The sequence below is a fragment of the Mustela erminea genome, chromosome 5, assembly GCF_009829155.1.
Source record: "Mustela erminea isolate mMusErm1 chromosome 5, mMusErm1.Pri, whole genome shotgun sequence".
Classification (NCBI taxonomy): domain Eukaryota; kingdom Metazoa; phylum Chordata; class Mammalia; order Carnivora; family Mustelidae; genus Mustela; species Mustela erminea.
Genome location: NC_045618.1, coordinates 124,865,999 through 124,892,400, shown reverse-complemented (window position 1 = coordinate 124,892,400; position 26,402 = coordinate 124,865,999). Strand labels below are relative to the sequence as shown.

The following is a 26,402-nucleotide window of genomic DNA, read 5'->3' as shown; positions in this document are numbered from 1 at the left end:
TGAACTCTGAGTAATATACTAAATTAACACTGGGAATGCTGTTCCTTATTGACCTGGCTTTAAGAATGTTGTAATTTCACCTATTAGTTCATGGAATCTCTCTGAACAAGCTTAAACATGTAGGAACTCCTAGAAAGATAAAGGCTTCTACCGTTAACTAGTTAATGTTCAAAACAATCAAGTTGGTGAAAAGTAACCCAGGCTTCACCGGTAATATATGGAGCAAGACAGGGCAAAAAGAAGGTTTTGTCATTGATTTTAAATGGGTTGGGTGTGGGGGAGAAGTGAGGGTTAGTCCAAAGGGTGGGGCTACTCTATTTGTGCCTGCTCATTTTACTAATCATAAATTGAGAACCATGCATATTATATGGCCGTTTGTAGAAGAATCTCCTTTGATAAGGAGCTATTGCAGTCAAGATAGGATCTAAGAAGTTTGACTGACATCACATCATCGAACATGATAACCTTTTGAAGCAAGAATGCTCAGCTGTGAGGATTTCCTGCCTTGGGACCAAGGGTGGAGATAAAGCGATAGAGAATATAAAGATTCCTACATCTTTCTTTTCTCCCATCTTTATCAAGCTTGCTATTATGAGGCCCCATTTAATTAGGCCATGTACGTGGGATAAGGAGAATGTAAAGCCACTTAGTGCCCAGTGTTTTGTAGAAAATTTTGTTGACATACAGGACAACGCCTGAATCATAAATGTACAACTGAACAAATGTCCGAAAACAGAAGTTGTCTGTGAAAACTACATCAGAAATAGAACATGGCTAGTATTCTGAAAGTTTTCTTTCTGACCCCTTCTAATTGCTGCCCCACCCAAAATAACGAGTATCCTGACTTCTGACAAAACAGATTTATTTTGCCTGTTTTTGTACTTTATGTGTACATTACAAACACACTACTTTATATAAATATACGTTATGTTAATAGTTTACAGATCTTTAGTGCTTTTAGTCTTTGGTTCAACCATGAAGTTTATAAGAGCCATTTATACTGTTGCATGTGTTTGTACCTTGCTCATTCCTGTTGCTGTATGACATTTCTCAGTGTGAGTATATCATCATTTATTGATCCATTCTGCTGATGGGTATTTGGGTAGCTTCCAGCTTGGAGTTAGTACAAATAATGTTGCTATAAACATTTTAGCCCATTATTTGGCGGAACATATATAAACATTTCTGAAGACAGGTTGGGTTTCCCCTGATATTAATTCTAAATAATTCAAAGGAATTTCAAAACATTAAGAACAAAACCGATCTTGACTACATATCTCCTCTATACTTGCCTCATTCTTCTAGTCCCATTAAGAGCAAGGATCCTGGGGAGTTAAACTCTTTCATTATTTTCTTGAATCCTCTTCAAGCTAAAACAAAGGCTCAGATTGCCACACTGGACTCCCAGAGATCTTTCACTAATAATTCCAAGGATACGAGTAATCTCATGGCACAGATGAAGCAGAGTGTCTCCTGATGTCCTTCCCAGCACTGTCAGACGCACTCTCTTGCCTGGGTCCAAAGAACTGATCTCTAATCAAAATGGACAGTTTCTCACACAGCAGGGAAGATTGAGGTAATGAAATCTCTCCATTCTATACTCAGATAGCTCCGTAGTTTATGTGATATGTTTTCCAGGAACCTGGGCTTCAGAAATCTATAAATCAGTGATATTCTATTAAAATAATTTCATGAATAAGAACTCTCCTCCAATACCATTAGTTTATTTACTGTGAGGTGAAAACTGGGGTCCCCTGTGTTCATTCTTTCCTGGAAACATCACCCAGGTAAAGGAAGACAAATAAACCACAAGCCAGCTACTTAATCCCTCTCTTAATCTGCAAAGAGATGTTTATCCACATCTAGTTGTCAGGACCATCAATGAAACCTATATATTTTTCAAAAGATTTTATTTATTTATTTGAGAGAAAGAGAGCATGAATGGGGGGCGGGGGTGGGGAAGGGCAGAGGAAGAGGGAGAAACCAACTCTCTGCTGATCAGGGAGCCCAGCATGGGGCTCCATCCCAGGACCCTGAGGCAGTGTTCTATCCCATGACCTTGGAAATCACAACCTGAGCCAAAGGCAGATGCTTGACTCGCTGAGCCACACAGGCACCCTGAAACCTACATAGTTTTTTTGTTTGTTTTTGTTTTTTGAAATCTACATGTTTTTTAATTTGGTGATCAGTTCTAGGTCCTCATCCTATTTGATCTATCAGCAGCACTTGGCAAGCTGATTACTTGGGTACTTTCCTAGCTTGGTTTCCAGGAAGGATTTCTCTTTCCCTGTGTCTCTCTTTTTCTTGTTGCCTCATTAATCACTCCTTTTTTCTCTTCCTTTATGGTTTCTTCTTATCTTTCAGATCCTTTAAAATGGGAGTATGGAAGGCCTAGATGGCTTAATCAGTTAAGTGTCTGACTCTTGATTTTGGCTCAGGTCATGATCTCTGGGTCCTGGGATGGAGGCCGGTTCAGGTTCTGTGATCAGCTCATTGTCAGCCTGTCCCTCTCTGTCTGCTCCTTCCCCTGCTTATGCACGTACTGTCTTTCACATAAATAGATAAATAAATAAAATCTTTTAAAAATGAAAAAAAAAAGAAAGAAAATAGGAGTGCAACATAGAGCATAGTCCTTGGAAATCTCTCCAATTTCCTTTTAATTTTACAGAGTCTCATTACTTTATATCCCATCTACATGGTGAAGACTCCCAAATTTGTATCTTCCTTTTGGTCCTTCCTCACCCTGCTTTTTGTTCCCCCAGCTTTCCTGAGGTATAATTTACAAAGAACATTGCATATATTTAAAGTATATAACAGGATGATTCAATGTTACATATGTACACTAGATTATTTGCTGCTTTCTCTTGATTGCCCTTCTCATATCCAGCTGTCTTTTTAAGCATCTCTATTTGTACATCAGTGACTGTTAGAAATTGAACATGTCTAAAACTGAATTTCTATTCATATTCTCCAGTATTCTCCTCCCATTTCCTTCTCCATCTGAAAAAATGACAACTCCATCCTTCTAGGAACTTGGGCTAAAATCAGTGCTTTTCTCGCCTTCTTCCCTTTCTTTACACACACATTCAATCCATCATTAAGTCCTCTTGGTTCTTTTACCACATTTATAAAGAATCAGACTTCTTCCATCTCCACTTCGAAAAGTAGATTTAACTTAGAAGTAATGAAACTTAAAAATTATGGCCTCTCACTTGCATGGAGCCTTTCTAGCTCTCTAGGGATCAGGAGAAAGGAATCTAGACACGTGGTAGAGGCACAAATACATTCCAGCGGTGGATCTGAGGCTGACAGTAGGGGGCTCTGTGCTAGCAGCACTCCTGTCTAGAACCACAAAGTCCACAGCAACACACTGCCCCTGGTGGACTTGACCAATATCGGGGTCCTACTGTTCACACCAAGGAGAAGGATCTGAAGGCATCATGGTTTTTCTGTCTGCTAGATAAACATTATAACCAAGGTTTATCCAGGCCCCACCTTTCCCCACCCCATTCCCTTTCCCCGCCAGACTGACCCTGTGGTAGCAATGGTGAATAGAGGGGAGGAGCCCCCAGAGATAAAGATTAGGCCAAGCTGGACCAGTGTTTAACACAGTGGCTTTCTCCAGGGGTCAGAGAAGGGAAATTCAAGGACTAGAGCTTCGGAGGTCTTCCATCCATCATCAGGCACAGCATGGGCAAGAACTGCAGAGGAAATTATGAAACTAAAAGTTATTTTTCTACACTGTCAACAATAAAAGATTTTTATGTAGGTTGGCTTCCATAAAAGAACAAGTTTTGATTTTTTCAATGAGATAATTACCTTTCTATTCTCTCTCCTTTAGAAGTATTATATGAGGAGGTATTCAAAAAATGCTTCTACAATGTAGGGCAAAAGTAACATAGAAGTATATCATACAGCTAATAGTAATAATAGTAATAAGTTGTATATTCTAAGATTTTTATGATACCTGAGTTGTCAGTTTTAACACTGGTAATATCGTTACCTTGTTTTTTTTTTAAATCTTATCTTTTCTGAATAAATACATACTTTTTGGCGATAATTTTCTATTTTTTTTAGAGGGCCCCACAAAACCCTTATCTGTTCCTGTGCGTTGCTTTCACTTTATTGCAGGTGTCCACCGATCTGTAACCCGGATTAACTCAGGAACCTCCAGGTCTCCCTGATTTGCCCCAGCCCGTTTCCACTTAATTCTCAAAAGAGAAGAGTGATCATTTTATTTTTTTTATGTATGTATGTATTTATTTTAAGAGTGATCATTTTAAACTGTAATCCAGACCATGCCCTTCTTTTGCTCGAAATCTGCCTATCCCTTCCTGCCTCGCTCAGAGTCAGGGCCAAAGTCCTTACACCGGCCTAGCTCCTAGCCCCCTTAACTCTCTGACAGTTTCTGCCTTCCTTCCCTTACTCAGTTCCAGTCAGGTTGCTCTCTTCCTTGCTCTGGGAATGTGACAGGCAGGTTCCATGAGCCCCCTTTCCTGGAGAATGCTTCCTAAGATACGAATACATTCTTTTCCCTAACCTCCTTAGACTGCTTGTAAACAGCAGTAAGAACTCCGTCATCATCCCGTTTAGAGCTGACTCCTCACCCCTAATAGGGACACCTTCTCTGCTTCATTTTTCCATACTTTACCGTCTTCCAAGATGCTATAATGACAACCTGCTTATTTGTTCATTGCATTTCTCCCTTCATTGCTCCATATAGGCAGGGATTTTTATCTGGTGTATTCACTTAACTATTCTCTCTTCCAATATCTAAACAATACCTGGCACATAGTTGGCCCTCGATAAATGTTTTATGCATTCATAAATGAATAAATGATTGAATGAATAATTTATGCTTCCTGCATTCTTGCAGCACAAAATTTTTGCAGTCACAGAAATATCAGTCCTCAATTATTGTTTTGGTCCTAAGTATAATAAAGAGTTGTTAAAGATTTGTGACTGGTTAAGTAAAATCATGGGATCTTTGTTTGTGGAAGATGGTTATTGAAGCATTTATGGAAGATGGCATGTTTGGGGTAAGAGTAGAGTCAAGAAGGCCAATAATTTAGAAGTAATGTGATAATTGTCTACATTAAGATAATAGAAAAATGTATTACAGTGTTTGGCATGTTAATCCTAAAACCTTCATGGATGATTTTCTAGGGTTGTTTTTTCTTTCTTTCTTTCTTTTTCTTTTTTTTTTTTTTTTTTTGCTTTTTGTCCAAATATTTGGCCTTATGTAGGCAAATCCCAAATTAAAGTTGAATAACCAAAGGGTATCCAGTGATACTGAAAGAATTCAAATCTAGCATTGGTGCGGTAACATGCCTTCAGGAAATGTTCTTCCAAAAATTAAAAGTTTAATACATACATACCCGTTAATTACCAACATTTTTATCTTGAGGAATACCTGTGAGGAATACCACCTTAGCATTCATCATAAAAGCACATCCATCTACCTATAAAACAGCAGAGCACCTTATTACAGGAAATAGGAAAGAGTGGTAGTGGGAACAGGAGGTGTTTCTGCACCCTTGACTCCCATTGTTCATGGGCATCTCCTTCCCATAAACTGAAGTCAGCAAATTGCTCTTCACAGATTAAAACACAGGAGAGGCTGGAGAAAAAGGGGAAAGAAAAAAAAAAAAAAAACAGATGGAAAGGGAGGAGGAGGGAGTAAAAAGAAATGGAAGGGAAGCAAGCTGCCACCTGTTTTCCAGCACAATAATCATTAAAGTTATCACATGTTACACCAGAAGCTTTATTTTAAATACCCTGTCTGCTACCTTCTGGGTTAAGTAAATAGTTTTGAATATGCATTTCATTCAGTTTGCTTTCCATCACAGTCAGTGACTGTGGTTAAAATGACTGAGTAGCTCAGAGTCCTTCCAGAAAAACAAAGAAGTATAAGGGATGCTATCCCAGTCTTGTTCATTCAGGAACACTTCCTTATTTCTGGATAAAAAGTAGATGTATTTAGTACCTCCCATTAGTATGGCCACCATTAGTATTCTAATAATCCTAACAACAACAACAATAATGATTACATAGGGAATGAAGAAAAGATTAGGGTAGGCAATGATTTAAAGGATTAGCACTGGACCTCAGAGAATTTCTAACACCACGAGGCTAGGGATTAGTCTTCAAGTGGAAATTTCCGGATGTTTAAGCCATACTTATATCAACGTAGTTTCTTATAAACATAAAGTTTAGCGTGTTGTGCTGACTCAACTATCTCTGGAAATATGTCTCAGTTCTAATAGCTACAAGGTCCATCTATGGTACACTAAACATTATTTTGAAATTAGTCTTTATTGATTAGTAACTATTCATATGCTTCACTGTTATTATAACTATTATATGAATGTAATAACTGCTGCTGAGCACAACAGCTGAATTCTATTCTCTCTTGATATTTATGTTTGTTGCAATGAACATATTGGTGATCTGGAAATGTTCTTACTGTACACTTGTTTTCTAAAGTAAATATAATCAAGAACTATAGAATTTACTACAGGTTCTTAGTGTAACTGCCTATTTTCAGGATATTGATAAGTATACATTTAATTTAAAGTGTATATTCCCAGATGAAAATGAGCAATGCTGAAAGAATATATTACCATGATATTAAGGGGTAGCATCGGCTCCATTGCTATTTCTTGTTAACTATGTAAATTTACTTAATTGACTTGACACCAGTGTTCTCACATATAAAATGGAAATAACGTTTTGGTAATTACATAAGTGGTTGTTATTTGACCACCCCTCCCCCACTAAAGGAAACAATGATAAAATCTGGACATAATACCAAAAACAGCTACACCGGACAGCCATCAGCCACAGACAGACTCTAGTAGGAGTCCATGCACTGAGAAGGGGAAGCATATAAACAGGGTTCTCAATCCTGTGATTTTAGCCTGGGGCCAAGGATAGGTATCATGGTATTAGCAGAATGCATACTGCTGGTAGTAGAACAGCTGTAATACTTTGACTTGGGAAATCAGAAATATGAGGCTACCAGGGATCTATGGCTCCTGAAGGGAACAGGGAGTTTCTAGAAGGAACAGAGAGATGATCCCATATTCTCTCATGGAGCCCTGGGGTGTGTGTACATGGTACAGACTCAAAGAGACAAAAGACTGAGATAGGCTTCCACCTAAGGAACAGAGTTTCCATTTCCAGTCTATCTAAGACAATTGCCTGCTGAGGTAGGGGAAGCAACCAAATCAAAGAAAATGACAGATTCTGTACCAAATGCAAGTAAAAATTACCCCATATCTAAGAGGAATTGGGAAAATGGAGCCCATTTTTAAGAGAAAGGAAAACAGATTCTGAAATGGCCTAGCTATTGGAACTAACAGACTACAGTTTTGGAATGGCTATTACAGTTTTTCTGAAAGAAGAAAAAGCAAAATATTTTCATATGAATGAAAATATGGGAAATGACAACAGAGAAATATTGACCATATAATATAAAGAACTAAGTAGAAATTCCAGAACTATAAAAGTCATAGGTGAAATTAAGATTTTACTGGATGGATTTAACAGCTGAATGGAAATGATAAATGAAGGATTCAATGAACCCGAAGATAAAATAAAGTAATTTATCTAATATGAAGAACACAGAAAATAAAGATTATATATAAAAAAAAATGACAGTAACAACAAAAAACCTAACAAACCCTCAGGACCTTTTAGATAATATCAAATAGTTGAACATGTATGTTTTTAGAGTCCTAGAAGGAAAGGAGAGATAGAATGAACCAAAGGAAAAATAAAGAAATAATAGTTTAGGGTTTCAATTTAATTAAAGACAGAAATTCCACATCTACTATTCTCAAAAAGAAGGTGGAAAAACACAAAAAAGTTTGTGCCTCAGCACAATATACAATCCATACAACAAATTGTTGAAACTTTCTCTCCCCACAAAGAAAAGAGCACATCTTGAAATCAGCAAGAGAAAAATGACCCATTAAATAAAGTACAAAATGGAATCAGTGATTTGATGACTGATTGACTTCTCATTAGAAATACATACGACCACTGCAAAAATGGCAACCTACATGTAAGGATTGGCCATATGGTATTCTATAACAAATTCTTAATAAATTTAAGTGGGTAGGAGAAGAATAAATAAAACAAGATGGGATTGGGAGGGAGACAAACCATAAGTGACTCTTAATCTCACAAAACAAACTGAGGGTTGCTGGGGGGAGGGGGTTTGGGAGAAGGGGGTGGGATTATGGACATTGGGGAGGGTATATGCTTTGGTGAGTGCTGTGAAGTGTGTAAACCTGGTGATTCACAGACCTGTACCCCTGGGGATAGAGTATTATGCCTCCATCAGAAAGGATGAATACCCAACTTTTGTAGCAACATGGACGGGACTGGAAGAGATTATGCTGAGTGAAATAAGTCAAGCAGAGAGAGTCAATTATCATATGGTTTCACTTATTTGTGGAGCATAACAAATAGCATGGAGGACATGGGGACTTAGAGTGGAGAAGGGAGTTGGGGGAAATTGGAAGGGGAGGTGAACCATGAGAGACTATGGACTCTGAAAAACAATCTGAGGGTTTTGAAGGGACGGGGGGTGGGAGGTTGGGGTACCAGGTGGTGGGTATTATAGAGGGCACGGATTGCATGGAGCACGGGGTGTGGTGCAAAAATAATGAATACTGTTATGCTGGAAATAAAAAAATAAATAAAATAAAATAAAAAAATAAAAATAATAATAAAAAAAAATAAAAATAAAAATAAAAATATTGAAATCATAAAGAAAATGTTTTCCAGCCGAAATCAATTTGATTAGAAATCAGTAACAAAATGACACTAGGAAGACCTACATATTTGGAAAATAAATAATAAACTTCTAAATATTCCATATATCGAAGAAGAGATCCCTAAGAAACTTTGAATTATATGACAATGAAAAACTCAACAGATAAATAGGTGACCATACTGTAATCTAAATCAAAATCATAGTGTGCTTTTTTTCTCCCCCGCCCCAAAATTCACAAGTTGACTCTAAAATTTCTATGTAAAGGTGTACACAATTTTAAAACAATTTAAGAAAAGGAACAATTGGAAAACACACTACCTGCTTGCAAGGTTTACTATGAAAGCCCAGTAATTAAGATAGTGTGGTATTAGTATAAAGTAATTAAGATAGTGTGGTATTAGTATGAAGACAAACGTACAGATCCATGGGAGTATATAGTTTTATGTCTTCTCAGAGGAAGACAATGGATTTTCAATTCAATGCCAAAGTAATTCAGTGAGACGACAGTCTTTTCAACAAATGGTGCTAGAGCCATTGAAAATCTTTAAGAATAAGATGAAAGGATGAGGCAAAGAAGTTGTACCCCTTTTCCTAACATCATACGTAATTTGACACTGCAGAAGTGTAATTACTGAAGTATGTCAATGGTTGCCCAAGACTGGGAGTCATAAGAGAAGACTAACTGCAGACGGACTCAAGGAAAGTTTTTAGGGTGATATTCTATATTTTGATAATGGTGGTATTACTCAACTGCATCATATTACCAAATTACATCCAATTCTACACTTAAAATGGGTAAATAGTATCTGTGAATGATACCTCAATAAAGGTCGGTAAAAATAATCATGTCCTACAATCCTGAAATTTACAAATTAATGCACGTACAAATGTTTAAGTTATGCATTATTTTACAAATTCAAGACACTATTAATATATAATTGAAGTATTGGCTCCTTAGGAAGAATGTATCTTTCACATAATTGAATGCATCATGTCTCATGTAATTTACCTACATTATCACATTTACTTCAAATGTTTGTTATAGCATTTTTAACAAACAAACTCAGAGAGTGTAAATGAAATGAAAAAACAAATGGGCAGTCAACTACAGAACTAGGATTGAAACAAGTCTTCACTCTGAAGCTAAATATTTCTACTTAATCATTTCTTTTGTATTGAAAGTGTATCAGTTAGTCTTGAATGCTAGACATTTACAGAAGTACAAATTTTTATAGAAATCTTTCCATAAAAGGTTTTTTTTTCTTTTTTATGCTTAAGTTTACACCATAGTAATTGAAAGATAAATCGACTTGATGATCAGAAAAATACATGTGTTTAATTTTAATTTAGGAAATAAATAATGTTTATGGTGAATATTTTGCCATTTAAAAGCATCTATGTAGATATGTGCCTTCAATATATTTTAAATGGTATAGTTATCATTTTTTTTAAGATTTTTTAAATTTATTTATTTGACAGAGAGAGATCACAAGTAGGCAGAGAAGCAGGCAGAGAGAGAGGAAGGGAAGCAGGCCCCCTGCTGAGCAGAGAGCCTGATGCGGGACTCGATCCCAGGACCCTGAGATCACGACCTGAGCCGAAGGCAGCGGCTTAACCCACTGAGCCACCCAGGCGCCCCTATAGTTATCATTTTATCTCATGTGTTCTTTTAATTTTTAACTTAGCTGCCATGAAGTTTAAAACAAAACGAACCTTCAGTTTTGATGACTATTTAGTTCTAATTTAATGGCATACAATCCTTCCACATTACGTAATTCTATAGACATTTCATATTTGTCTTAAGTGTGACTATTTGTGCTGATGATACTTTTGAGACACGTAAACTCTAAACAGTAGTAAAAAATGAATATAGTTTGTAAAAAGAGGTTTGTTTTTAATTATTAAGTTTTGTTCTTAAATATTAGCATTCATTTTTTTAGGTCAGTATCCTAAATCAGGCATCTGGCAGGGCTGCTTATCATAAGTTTTCATACATTATAAAGGCTATTAGAAATAACATCAGGAAGCTACAATGATATTACATACCAAGAACATATGTGTCAACACATACATACAGTCTTCTCCACACACACTTGTACAAACAATTGATTTTAGCCAACTGAGTCTTTGAAAGTGAAAACATACTTTAAATTTGGATAACACACACATATCTGAGTACTTATTTCAATTACTTGACATACATATGTTATATAAGTAACACATAAACCAAATCTCTTTCATGAATTGTAAAAGGAAGAGAAAAACAACTACTTGCTATGGTCACGCTGTATCTTAATGGCATTAGTTTCTGAGTGAAATATTCAGGGAAATGCAGGAGATTCTTCTCTATTTGATAAAGTTCGGACATGAAGGTATACATATCAAATATTATGCTACAGAAAAATTTCCTGGAGCAGAGAATTAATATCCCTATCGTATAATATGGAGATATTCATGGAAATTAATTCAAATTCAATTCATCCAAATGGGTTATTTCCCCAGGAGTTAGCCAGTACATGTTCATTTGCATGGCATTGGTAAATTCATAGAATAGATACACTGATTAAAAGAGAATACATAACAAATAAAATAAAAAATAAGTTCACCTGGGTGGCTCAGTTGCTAAGCGTCTGCCTTTGGCTCAGGTCATCATCCCAGGGTCCTGGGACTGATGCGGGATTGAGCCCGCATCACGCTCCTTGCTCTGCGGGGAGCCTGCTTCTCCCTCTCCCACTCCCCAGCTTGTGTTCCCTCTCTCGCTGTGTCCCTCTCTGTCAAATAAATAAATAAAATAAAAAATAAAAGAGAACACATATACACATACACAGATGGTTTGGATTATGTACTTACTATCCAAAAGGGTAAAATGAATGAATTTTTGACTATCCTTTATACGTTACATCCATTGTTTAGCTATTTAATTCAAATGTTTTCATATTCTAATCATGCGATGAGCTAAGATTTAAATCATAATTTTTCAAATTTCAAAGCAAATACTTTAAGGACAAATGAAATACTTTTTCTCTAAAATTACACTGAATCGAATTTGATATTTTGCTGATTATACAGAATTACAAGCATAAGCCATAGACATTAACATTTGTCATTTCACTGATGAGCAAGAAGTGGTGAAAAATAGAATGTTCCCAGCGAAAAAGGGCCAACCAAATCCGCTCTTACCTCCACTCTGACAAAAAGTATGTATTGGTACTAACCATCATTTATTGTTCAGGCCAAGTTCATATATTTCTTGAGTGTCTAGTACCATGAAATTGTAGCAGGTGCACTCTGTGCGTGTGCCTTCACGACATTCATGAACCTATCTGGAGAGTTACACGGTGCTGAGATATTTGGTCTCCTCTTGTGTGGCTTGTCATAGTATATTCTTGATCCAATCAAGGAAATCTGTGGTCACTGTAGAAGGTAATAATTCCTTCTATCATGCATATCCTGTTGTTGAGAAAATACTACTTGGTATGAAGATGACTTGCTTGATAGAGTTTCCAGGTTGGTCATTTGGTTGGTGAATCTTTACTTTCTGAGTTCCCCTATCAGATACACAGCTTTAAATTTGGAATGTTGTTGCTGTGGTCTGAATGTGTCCCTGTAAAATTCATATGCTGTTATTCCAACCCCCAAAAGTGAAGGTATTAGGAATTGGGGCCTTTGAGGTGTTTAAGTCATGAGGGAAAAACCCTCATGAAAGGGATTAGTGCCTTTATAAAAAGAGACCCCAGAGAAATCCCTACCCCTTCCACCATATGAAGACACAACTAGAATTCTGTGACCTGGAAGAAGGCCTTCATGCCAGCACCTTGATCTTGGACTTCCAGCCCTCAGAACTGTGAGCTATAAACATCTGTTGTTTATAATCTACCCAGTCTGTGGCATTTTGCTATAGCAGCCTCAAAGAACAAAGACTGTTACCTTGATCCATTTGAAGCATTTCGAGTTGAAAGATGATACTAGCTCTCTGTGCTGGAACCTTGGTAGCCCATGAAGATCTGAATATTTGAAAAATGACTGTGTTATCTCTAGATTCAGGGCCCAAGGGTCAACAGGAGAATAAAAATGTCTTCTTTAAAACTCAGGAACAAATTTTCTTCCTTTCAAAATCAGAAGGTGTGAGACTGAGAAAAGCCAGGTCTCTTGGACAAATATCCTAATCCTACCCCTGTTCTGGAGTCATTACAAGAAGTCTGTTGTTGGAGTTCTAGTGAGGCTGGGGAGGAAAGCTGTTGCCAGGCGCTGCTCTCTAGGAAGCCCAACTAAGACCATGGGAAAACAAAACCATTTCCAAAGATCACAGGCTTTGAATTAAGGGAACCAAAGCAAAACATAGAGTGGTGTGAAAGTTATGAACTGAGGTGGCTCCGCAGGCTTCATGTGGGTGGTGTGAGCTGGTCTGATCCGTGCATTCCCCACACGCAGGCCAAACACCTTATTCTCCTCTAACGAGTACCGTCATTTTGGTTTCCAACACAGTTGGCTTTTTCAGTTGTGTTAACCACTCTTTAACTTACAAGGAGGAGGGCAGAGGGAAACTCCGAGGGTGAGAAATTCTTAGAAGATGTTAACTTTTAAAACACAATTAATGACACTAATTTTAAGTCAAACTGGTTTTTAATTACTGATGTTGCCGTGGTCCTGACCTTACAGATTTCAGTCGTTCTGTAAACACATTCCTCTAGATTTGGCCTCAGAATCCCCATGGACTCAAAACTGCTAGATGGAATTTCTAATTAAAAAAAAATAGAAAGGGCTCCTGGCAATTTAACCCCACGTTCCCTCGTCATACATTTACCCTCGCAGTCCCTCTTATAAGTGCCCCTAAAGTCTCTTATTCATATTGACAACTTGTACTTGACAGCACCCATGAAAGACCTGACAGCTTTCCTCCAAAAGCAACACCCTCCATACTGACGTTGCTTCAACACCTTGAAATTTACCTTTCAGACTGAAAGGTTTCATACATGGTGATTAATACAATTCACAAAGGATCTATTTTTAAGAGGATTGTGCACTTGGGTGATAGTCACTAAAGTAATATTCTTTTGCTTTGGGTCAAAGCTAAAGAGCATTTTGAGTTCATGGAACCCTTATGTATTTACACAGGTGTGGAGCCTTTACATAGTCTATACACATTCCTTTGCCTTTCTAGTTTCTCTTTGTCGCTTCTTCTCTCTTCTGGTCTGCTTTTGTCTGTGTCCTTCTCTTATATTCTGGCTCTCTTCTTATTAAGGAAATAAGGCATTTTAACATCGGTGAAAGTCCTGGGTAGTACACACTGGAAACTACATTACAATTGACAGTACATTTTCAGATTCCAAGTTCCTCTTGCCAAGGTGACTGACATTAAAATGGCCCTATTATGTCTGTTGACGAGTTAGTCCATCAAGACTTTTTATGACTTGTCTAAAATGTCTCACAGGTAGCCCATAAAAGGGAGATTTAAAAAATATATCTTTCAATAACACAACTACAATTTGGTTTTGGTCCTTGCATAGAGCCAGAGGAATATTTAATATCTAAATCACAACTCTCTCGATTACAGGATTCTCTCTTTTCTCTCTTTCTCATTTTCAGTAGTAAATATATTCATTACATACTTATGAGAAGAACTGTAGAACACTTGAACTGCTTAATAAGTGGAATATTATTATTTACTTTGACTTTGACTTCATCTAGGAGAGTATGTCCTGATCATTTTGTTGTAGACAATCTAGTACACTTTAATTTCCATTTTTGTTAATTTATAAAATAAAACTATTTCAACTAATCAAAACTTAAAAAAGAACAACTCCCTTTGTTCTTTATCAACATACTTCCTTCAAATCTAAAGCCAAGGAAAGTATCCTCTCTGTGGTGTGCTTATTAACTGATGCAGAAGAGATGGGATTTAAGAAAATATGTCATATCATAGTATGTGTAGGCTTTAAAATTAAGTTAAAATCTCTGTAATCATTCCTGAGGGGTAGTGAAAGTTTAAGAAGAGATATTACTGTCATAAAACTAAGGAAGCCCTAATTTTATATGAATAGTTCACTCTTTAGATGGGTCTGAATTTTCTTTAGTTCTTTGTACTGCTGTTAAAATGATTCCTGTTACCACCTGTTCTTTCTGCTGTAGGCCTTTTAGACATTGAACACGTAAAGAAAACCGTGCCAATTAGGAGCTACTGTGCACAGACTGTTTTATTAATAGAGATCCCCAATTAAAATGTGTGTTATTTATTCTGTTTAGCTCTTACTGCAAATTACATTAATGAGGATTGACCCTTTGTAAATTTCAGGTATGTTCTAAGCATTGATTTTCCTCAATAAGCTCATAAATTGGTGTTCTTGACTTGGCCTAAAAAGAGATTCTAAAGTTCAGCCATAATTCAAGAAGTGACTTATGCTTGAATGGTGTTTCATAGTTAAAGCATTCTTAAATAGGTTACGATAATATGTTTGTTTGCTTTTTTTTCATTATCTTTGGATAGAGGTCTAAATATTTGAGACTGTTGACTACTAATGATAAAATGACCTAAATTAAAAAAAAAAAAAAAAAAGATTGCAAGTGAATCGTCCTTGATAGTTGAATGCACAAAGCAAAGTTGAAGTGTTTTATTTCCTCAGTGGATACAGCCTTATAAAAGCACCAAAGCTTTAAGGGAAACCTAATTTATAAATTAACCAGCTATGTATATTCTAGAAATTGAAACTCTTAACATTTTACGTTTGGCATTTTGTATATTTCTGGATTAACTTGAACATGTTTGGCTTTATGCCTCTCCCACACTAATCTTCCTTCCCAGAATAACCAAAACAGGAAAAAATCCCCTTGGTACCTTATATGACCCTAGCTTTCTCCAGGGGAAATTTGCCTGCTGTAGCTTAGAGATGGAAAATGATAGACTACTGCTGAACTTGAATTATTCTTTGGATATCTTGAAATGCAATCAATATGCCTAGGAAATTGTTTAAAGAGTAATAAAGAAAGGGAGAGAGATCCTGAGATTATTCTTTTAATTGATAGGTACCAATGTATCCACCCTTCGCAACCCACCCGCGTCCCACCAGCTACCACAGTGACTACTGCTGCATACTCTTACTGGTCAGTTCCTTTGGGGGACACTCACCTTTGTGTTATAGACACACTATGATTTGGGGTTATTTCCATGGCATAACTTGGCATACTCTGATTCAAATAGGAGTGACCAAGAAATTGGGATGGTTGCTTTTCCTTTCTGGAGTTAGGCATGGTAGACATTTTGTTGTTGTTGTTTTATTTTGTTTTTAGGGTATACATTTTTTAAAAGTATGAATAAAGAACATTAGCTCCATACGAAATCTTAGAGACAATTTAATGGAACCCCCTTGATTAAGAATGAGCAAATTAAGAAATAGGAAATAAGGGTTTTGCCAGAAAAGACACTGGCAACCATGCCAGAAGGATCTTCCAAAGCAAGAGTACTTCAGTTACAAGTTTAGTTATTTCTTCATTAAGTTGCACTAATTTTGTTTACTATGTTCTGTGTTGATTGCGGTTTATACAAAAATGCTGAGTAAGTAACACAGATAATCATCTGTACCTGCCAGTTAGTTATTTTTGACAAATATCCATTGACCACTCACGCTGTGCCAGACATTTTACATATATTACATCTGTTGAGTTACTAAGAGCCCTGCAAACTATGTCTGATACTGTCTATATTATGCCTGAGGAAACCAAAGGCAGAGATTTAGAGTAAGACTTGTAAGTGTCAGAGGAGATATGATTGAAATCTGAATGATCTGCTTCCAGATCTTAGCACTGTTTAACTACAACAGACACACCAAACAGACAGAAGCTGTTTGTACTTCCTTATTCCTGAAAAAAAGCATTTCATCTATGTTGGAGCACCAGTGGGAAATCTGGAAAGAACAGAATAGTGAGAAAATGAAAATTAAAATATAAAGGTAGAATCTTTCACTTAATGGTCATTGGTGGAAAATTAGACAGTTGTCAATTATTTATCAACCACTATGTTCCTGGTGCTCTTTTCCAAAATGTCGCTATCTGTGTTTCTATTTCAGACAACTTAATGCAGATGATTAAGACCTAGTTCAGTATCCTGCTTCACTATGAAATCTTGTGCTTTCGACAAATTACCAATGAAAAAAAAGAAGGAAATCTTCCCCTTTGTGACAGCATGGACAGACCTAGAGGGCCTTATGCTGAGTGAAATAAGTCAAAGAAAGAAAAACAGATATGATTTTGCTTATATGTGGAATTTAAAAACAAAACAAATGAGCAAATAGAAAAAACAGAAACAGAGTCATAAACAGAGATAACAAACTGATGGTTGCCAGAGCAGACGGGGTGAGGGAGATGGGAAAAATTGGTGAAGAGGATTAAAAGGTACAGACTTCCAGTTATAAGGTAAATAAGTCATAAGGATGAAAAATAGAGCATAGAGAATATAATATAATAAAAACTTTGTATGGTGACAGACGGTGATGAAAGTTGTGGCATAGAATTGTTGAATCCCTATGTTTTACATCTGAAACTAATATTGTACGTCAACTAGACTTCCATTAAAGATAAAAATTTAAAAAGAAAAAAAGAACTGTTTGAACTTCAAAAGGCAATGGTGGAGAAAAGCTATCCATATTTCAGGTAGAAGGTATAAGACAACAAAGACAGAAACTGTAAGTTGAATCTTTGTGATGAAAAGCTTCCAGGGGTAGGCTGTGGGGTTTATTTTTAAATTCATTAGGCATGAGCAAGGCACGGAGGACTTTAGAATGCTGTAAAAATTAGGCATAAAGAAGATTAGTCTAGCGGGTGGTAGGTAGGTTTTGGGTCAAGGAGAAACTGGACATAAGGGGATGAATCAGATAGTTATCAACATTTTAAGTGGTCGCAGTAGGAATACCCAGATGCAGCCCTGACTGTGAAGATACAAAGACACATATTTGCTATACAGGGATTTGATCACCTGAGACATAATTTTAATACCACAGTAGAGCTGTTCTGTGCTATCACTATGTGCATTTTAGTGTTTTTCTGTATCCAAAGGTTGGATATGATCGTTCTGAAAATAGGAAGGAAAGTACTCACTTGTTTCATATAATCACAAAGCTGCCACATGTAATAGGATGACAGACCCATGGGTAGTTAATTTATGCTTTGCCAGAACCTGCCAACCACATGGAAAAAGTTGCAAAACACATTTGAAAGTGTCATGGGGATGCTTTTGCAGTTCCACATACATTGATTACAAAGACAGCAGCTGCTGTGACATGGAAGTCAGACCAATGTGTGTACAAAAGTTTGGTCACTTTACTCTGGACTCCCTTTCACATGACATGCTTTTTAATGAAGAACAAGCTGTGCCTCACTGTTTCTTTTCTGTGTCTCTACGTGACAACTAGCATCCATTACTGGCCTGCTTTCTTGTCACGGGTGATGCCTATACTATTTGAGATTTAGGAAATTTGGGGGTGGCCGGGGGAGGGGGTGGTGGAGGTGGAGAGAACTCCAATATTTATGAGTGTCTGAAGGTGCCCAGACACTAATTTTCTACAGTTATGCTTCAAACCTTCCTTTTCTCTCCTAACATGTGACTGCCTCTTCAATAGAGATTAAATGAACAAGTATCTTTCCCGTATCTCTTTGCATTTAACTTACTCCGTTAACATTGCTGATTTTGGGTGCGCCTGGGTGGCTCAGTGGCTTAAAGCCTCAGCTTTCGACTCAGGTCATGATCTCAGGGTCCTGGAATCGAGCCCCACATCGGGCTCTCAGCTCAGTGGGGAGCCTGCTTCCTCCTCTCTCTCTCTGCCTGCCTCTCTGCCTTCTTGTGATCTGTGTGTCAAATAAATATATATTAAAAAAATCTTAAAAACAAACAAAGAAACAACAACAAAATACTGCTGATTTTCTCTGCTTTGGAGCCATACCTTGCCAGAACCCTCTGTACCTCATCAGAACTCATTGTTCTGTACACATACACTTTGGGCACTCCTCTGCACTATAATTGGATTCCCTTTTAATCACAGAATTGGAAGTCAAGAGACAAAAGTTGAGGTTTTATTATGTGGATTCCAGGATATTGTAACAACAGACCACATGGAAAACGGGTGCCGGCCGAAAAGAGGCATGTGGAGAGGGCGGCACACATATTTCTTGACTTCAAAGCCAAGGGAAAGGATAAACAGGTCACTCTGTAGTCATCAACTACATATATTTATGACCTTTAAAAAAGAGCCAGAGGTACTGAAATATAAATGGAAAAGTCTATTTGGAAGTCTGATGCTTTTCCTTCCCCCCCGAACTATCTAAAATCATACTTACTCCAAGAACACAATGTACACTTTTCTTTTAATCTTTTTGTTTTAGTTAAATTAAACAAGAAAAACATGCTGGCCTTAACAAGTTCAAATAATATTGTAAGTGTGTATAGTAAAAAGGGTACGCCCTCCTCTGCTTTCTTTCCCTTAATAGTTCTGTGTTTATTATCCTTTGAGAATTTTTCTGTGCATATAAGTATGCATCTTTTATGTTCGACTACAATTTCGTTTGGGTCTTTAAACAAATTGGGATCAGATCCTTCATTGTGTTCTGAGGCTTGCTATTTCATCTAACAATATGCAGTGGATATTTTTCTAAGTCAGAATCTAATTCAGTTATTGTAATGGCTGCACAGTTTTCCATCTGTGGATATTGTATAATTCTTCTCTCTCAATTACTTTTTTTTTTTTTCCCTCTACCACTAGCAGTGTTGCTCTGAGCATACTTGTAATATTTGTATCTATGTGCTCAAGTATTTTGTAGAAAATAGATTCCTATGTATTGTTCAACACTTTAAGCATTCTGTTCTTTTCAATATAATGAAGGTTAGAGTCATTTATACACACACACACACACATTTACACACATATTTTGCTTGTATCTCCCTAATATTGTAGACCAGAGAGGATAGTTTGGGCAAATATTTGAGCATTTTATAACCAGAAGGCTAAACAGCATTGACTGTGATTTTCCCTGATGACACATTTCTGTACATTTCATTTCCACATGGTCTTCACTTTGAATACTCACTAAAACACTCAAATATTCTCTTCCCATTTTGTATCTGCACCTACAGTCATCTTTGCTACGTGGTCCAGCCTCTTCCGCTACTTGACATTCATCCACATGCTGGTGATGCTATTTCATTCTTCTCTTTTCTTCCAGGAGTTTTTAGTCTCGGCCTCTCTCTGCAGTGAAGAACAAAGCAACCGTGGAAATGACAGCTTCCCTAGAACCATCTAAGTACCTTCCTACGCTCCGGGGTTTGTTTGTTCTTTTAGAAGATCAGAGAGCACAAAACATGGGCTACATCTGACAAGACGCTGGGTGGAAGGCATTTTTAGCAGGTGTCATGCTGTGCCTGACAGCCTTGCAGTCAGGAGAGTTATTTGGGACAATGGAAGAGAGAATGGGGCAGCATAACAGCATTTAACTTTTTCTTTGCAACTTCATTGACTTTTTTAAGGAAATATCTTGTGATGGAGATTATCGTGAGAATTTTGAGTGGGGGAAAAAAGCCAGAATTGAGGTGACATTAGTTTTATGAAAAGATAACTAATTAATTTAGTAATAAAGGGTAGAACAAATTGGTTACCTGTGCCTGTAATTATGGAAAGATCTAGAGATATAAAAATTGGAAAAATAAAGGAAACTGTATCTTTATTGAGTAATTAGAAAAGAACTTCTGAAGCCAGTGTAGCTGAATAGAAAGGAACTTAATTTTTAGAGCTCTTACACGAATTAGGAAAACCAGATTCTACACAACCACCTTTTTTTAAAGAAACACTTCTTTCTAAAGATAATAATACTGGGATTTATATTGATTGTTTACTTTGAGCATTTCTTTAAGTAGACAAAACCCCCTACATCCTTACCTGTAACAGCCCAGAAACTGTAATGGGTAATATGTAGGTTACACACAGAGGCCAAGGCTATTTGTTCATCACGAAATAGAAATGGTAAGTCTATTTATACTAGAGAGCAGACACAGAGAGAAAAATCACCGATTGCATCAAATCAATTGTCTCAATATGCAAGAGGTAAACTATTCCAGACTAAAAAGCACATTCATTTCAGTTGATTGGCACCAGTTGAAAATCAATTCGGTGGGATCATTTGGTACTCCATGCTGTTCTGCATTATCTCTATTAGGTTTATCCCCTGCAGCACCCACCAAGGCAGGCCAGGGAGAGGTGGGAAGGTGTGATTTCTGCAGCCTACCTAAATGCCTTTGAGGCTATAATCATTTTAAACTACTTAAGCTTTATTAGTCTGGGAATTCTGAAATTTGGAAGTGAAATAGTACATTGTGTATAGTTTGACATTTAATAGCAACAAAGAGGGTTGTAAAAAGGCCAAAATATTCTCTTTCTTTCCTTGTATTTGCATAATATCTCTGCATCCCCAGTGCCGTGGGGTAAGATTGATTGTGCTCTTCTCTGATTGATGCAGAGGCACGATAAACTATATGGTTGAGTGTTGCTTTCAGTATTGAAATTATGTCCATCTAAATACAATACTGCCTTTAACTTTTAACCACTTGAATTACTGAATTTAACCACTTGAATTATTGAAGAGACAGTTTACCTAAAATAGCATCTGAAGAAAGTCTTTTATTTAGAATTTGCCTACCAGGCTGGTCACTAAGAATTTCCAAAGAACACGAGTTATATTTCCAAGATAGGAAGTCCAAACCAAGCAGTGATTAAGAAAAGCCATTTGGCTAAAGTGACAATTTATCTAATTAAATCCACACCATAAATATATTGGCAAATTATTTAGACTGCTCAATAGTTTTGGGAATGTTGCCAACAAAACTACGATGGAAGGAAATCCTACTTTTTAAAAGTGACTGCTGCTTCCAGCACAGAACTTTGACATCATGATCTTGAAATGCCTTATTGTGCTCTAGTTCCAGGGCTAATGGAACATCTTTTTTGTTTGGTTTGGTTTGGTTTTTTAAGATTTATTTATTTATTTTAGAGAGAGACAGAGAGAGAGAGAGAGCAAGTGCAAGGGGCAGAGGGAGAGAGAGAGAAAGGAAATCAAGCAGACTCTGTGCTGAGCATGAAGTCAGACCCAGGGCTCGATCTCATGATCCTGAAATCAGGACCTGAGCCAAAACCAAGAGTCTGTCCTTTAACTAACTGTGCTGCTCAGGTCTCCCCTGCCACCACTGGCTCATGGAACATAAGGGATGTCCTCTTTAAATTTTTGGTGAGTTTTTAATACAAAGCCACTTACTTCTTTTAAGTCAAGTACTCTAAGTTCGCTTAAAAGTATAGGTGTTTAATAAAACCTGAACATTAATTTCATTTTAGATATTCTTCAGGGCTACTGTTGGCCCATTTAGAATCTCTGTGTGAGTTAAAGAAAGGCCCTCCTTGGAGTGGACACAGGCTGAGGCAGCACCTCCTGCTCCCACTTGGCTTTTCATCTGGGCACCATTTTACAGCCACAACGTGCTCAACTGTACATGATAGCCTTGCCTCTCCAAATGATCTCTAATACGATATTTGCCACATTGTTTCCTGTACATTCTTTGAAGCTCCTCTTGATCTCAAGCCTTAAACTGTATCCAGACCACTCTGATCCCTTGCCAAAGATGTTGCTTCATAGTTTAGGAAAATAAATTATTTAAAGTTATCTGAATTCTCTTTTTTCAACATCCATTTACTTCAAATATTTATCCATCCTCTTCTTGTCTTAGATAAAGAAGTTTCCCTCCTCCCATCTGGGATTAGCCTGTAGATCACTGCCTCATCTACACAGACGATTGGCTACTCCAGTTTTCCCCCCTCGATTTTGCATGTTCAGGTTTTCTCTTGGGAGTTAAATCCTTGATTTTGGTTAGCATGTGTTCTTAAACCTCCACTATCTAAACCACATGCCTTTACTTTTACAGTTCATTCCACCAGGAAAGACCTTCAGTATTTGTATATATCCCTTCTTTCAAAGACTAGTGATAATGCCACCTGCCTCAAAGAACTTTCCCTGAGAGAAGGAAGTACTCCTTTTGAAGTCCCATGGAGTTATTTAAATCTTCCTTATGGTGGTCACCATTACATGGCCTGCAAAGGTAAAGGTTGTTCTGTGTGTATGTATTTTATCTGGCCAAAGAGAATGTGAGCCTCTTCTAGATAAAACTCATCTGTGTTTCAACTTGAGTCCCTAACACAAAAACCAGAATGCCATGTATATATTTAACACTAAATATATTGGTGTTGTTAAGATTTTATTTATTTATTAGAGAGAGAGAATGTGTGTGTGCATAAGCAGGAGGAGGGACAGAAGGAGAGGGAGAAGGAGAAGCAATCATCATGCTCAGTGGGGAGCCTGAAGTGAGGCTTGATCCCAGGACCCTGAGATCATGATCTGACTCGAAGTCAGACATTTAACTGCCTGAGCCACCCAAGTGCCCAAACAATAACTGTTTTATTAAAAATTTGTGGAAGGAAATTTCTGTGTATTTATATAAAGTTTCTCTCTTCTTAACATTTTAATTTCTTTAATGATTTTTTAATAGACTTAATTTTTTAGAGCAGTTTTGGATTCACTACCAAATTGAGCATAAGTTACAGATGTATCCCAGATATCCCCTGCCTTCACACATGCACAGCCTCCCCCATTATCACCATCCCCTACTGGAGTGATACATTTGTTAAAATTGACAAAGCTACACGGACACTCAAAGTCCATAGTTTATGTTAAGTTTCACTCTAAGTATTGTACATTCTATGGGTTTGTACAAATATATATTAATGTACTGTAATATCCACAACTGTAGTAATCCACTGTGATAGGGGACAGAAGAGTTTCACTACTCCGAAATTCATCTGTTCTCTGCCAATTCATCCTTCTCTCCCTCCTAACCCATGTTTCCATAGCTCTTCCTTCTCTAGAGTGTCATATAATGTTTTAGACTTTTTCAGATTCACTTCTTCCATTTGGCAGTATTCATTTAAGGTTCCTCCCTGTCTTTTCGTGACTTGATAGCTCATTTCGTCTTAGCACTGAATCCTATTCCATTGTCGTGATGGAGCACAGTTTATGCAGCCACTCACCTGCTAGAGGACATCATAGTTGCTTACAGGTTTTGGCCATTGTGAAAAAAAAGCTGTAAACTTCCATGTGAAGGGTTTTGTATGGACATGTCTTCAACTCATTTGTGTAAATATGAAGGGGCACAATTGGGGAATTGTATGATAAGATATTGTTTAGTTTTGTAAGAATGGCCGTACTGTCTCCCAAAGTGGATGTCCCATGTTGCATCCCTACCAACAATGAAGGACAGTTCTTGTTGCTCCATATTGCCACCAGCATTTGGTGTGGCCATTATCGTGGGTGGCAGCCATTCTTATAGATCTATAGTGGTATTTCATTGTTGTTTTGATTTATAATTCCCTAGTGAGATAAGATGTTGGACATTTTTTCATGTGCTTATTTGCCATCTGTACATCTTTGGTGAAGTGTCTATTCATAACTTAGGCCTATTTTATTTTATTTTATTTTGGAGAGGGGGAAAGGGGCAGAGGGGAGAGAGAGAGAATCCTAAGTAGACTCCATACCCAGTGCAGAGCCTAATGCAGGGCTTGATCCCACAAACCTGAGATATGACCTGAGCCAAAACCGAATCTGCTTAACCAACTGATCCATACAGACACCCCTGGCCCATTTTAAAATCAAGGTGTTAATTTTCTCATTTTTGAGCTTTATGTATTTTCTGCATATTTTGGATAACAGTCCTTCAATAGATACACTTTTGCAAATATTTTTCCCAGTGGTCGCATGTCTTCTTGTTCTCTTGAGATTGTCTCGCACAGAGAAAATCTTTAATTCTAATGAAATCTAGCTTATCACTTATTTATTTCAGGGAGCAAGACTTTTATGTTGTATTTAAAAAGTTACTGCCAGACCCACAGTAATCTAGAAATTCTCCTGTGTTATTTTTTAGGAGCTTCATATCTTTGCATTTTTACATTTGGGCCTATCATCCATTTTAATTAATTGGTTTGACTTTTTTTTCTTTTTTTAGGGTGAGGGAGCACAAGGGTGCTGGGGGGTTGGAGTAGGGGCAGAGGAAGAATGGGGGAGAGAGAGAGAAAGGAAGAGAGGAGAGAATGAGAGAATCTTAAGCAGGTTCCACACTCAGTGCAGAGCCTGAGATCATGACCAAAATCATGACCCTGAGATCGTGACCTGAGCGGAAAACAAGAGTCGGTCACTTAACCTACTGAGCCACTCAGGTACCCCTTCATCGTATATTTTTGAAAATATTTTTTTTTATGCAGATGACTAGACTCTATCATATGTATCTTAACTTTGCCTTCCTTTTTGAAAGACAACATTCTTAGATATAAGATTCTTGGTAGGTCTTTTTTTTTTTTTTAATCACTTTGAATATGTTATCTTCCCATTTGACCCTTGATTTTCTTACCAAATTTTCATAGATTTTTCTTGAATAGATATTTATTCATGTATTGTTTTTCCTTAGGATCACTTCCAGAGGCCTTAATTTTTGTTGTTCTTATTTTTTTTAAGTACTTTCACCGGTTTTATGTAGGACCAGGTTGAAAGAACTTCTTATACTATCATCCTAATCAGTGTGGTTTTGTGCTTCTCTTCTTTGCATACACAGCCTGTGTTGTTAAGTGCTTTCAATTTTTATATGAAGTGGTTGCTCTTAGAGGTTTTAGCAGAAGATACAGTAATCACTTGGAAAGTCCAGTGGAATTGTCTGGAACTGGCAAATAAGAATATGCCTCTTTGAGAGTATGATAATCATTATTTCAGCTTTCCTCAACTATTTGAAATCCCTTCAACAGAAAGATAGTTATAAAGAAAAAGTGCTACTGAACATGCTCAAAGGTAAGAAAGTATATATGTATATTTACATACATAATCTATGTGAATTAACTGAAAAAAATATATATATAGGGGGTGCAGAGAGAGAGAGAGAGAGTTCAGAAAAGAGAGAGTAGAAGAATTTCTTTAGATGTCTGTCAAATTTCTGTTCTCTTTGCTAAGCTGTGTATTTGGATGCCAGAAACGAGCAAATCATATTTTCACAAAGGTAGGTGAGTTTGTAGTTATTTCCTTTGGTAAGAGAGAGTTTTCGCTGAATTGAAAATAAGAACCCATTAGCTTTATTGCCAGCTCTGCTACTCTCTGGCCCCGTTAATTTGGACAGGTCTCTTAATAGTTATCTACTACCTTAAGTGTAAAATTACATGAATTAAGTCTGAATTGCGTACCATACAGAGCAATTACAGGACTAAAAGCAAAATGTAAACATGCCATCTAAGTACAAACTGTCACACAGGCCTTGCATTTAAATAGAATTCATAAACAGAGAAATTTAATCTTCATGGATTCCACTTGTACTTACCGAACAGCCACTATTCAAGGTAGACCGGTTTCAGCTGTGAAAAATCAGTCTTGAGGACTTTATCCTCCATTGATGGAGACAGGAAAGACATAAGTAAATGTATAAATGCAATATAATTATACATTTACATAAGAAGATATACATTTTAACTCTATCTTGAGTTTTAAGTTAAAATGAGAGTGAAAATTC

At 37.0% G+C, this 26,402-nt stretch overlaps 1 long non-coding RNA gene across 1 annotated transcript; it reads right to left on the bottom strand.

Moving 5' to 3' along the window:
• Nucleotides 1–3,338: 3,338 nt before the first annotated feature.
• On the bottom strand, nt 3,339–26,279 carry LOC116590031. Its single transcript, XR_004285500.1, has 3 exons — nt 26,214–26,279; nt 19,900–20,013; nt 3,339–3,701 (listed from the first exon to the last, which is right to left on the bottom strand). It is a non-coding gene; the product is annotated as an uncharacterized LOC116590031 (long non-coding RNA).
• Nucleotides 26,280–26,402: the final 123 nt, after the last annotated feature.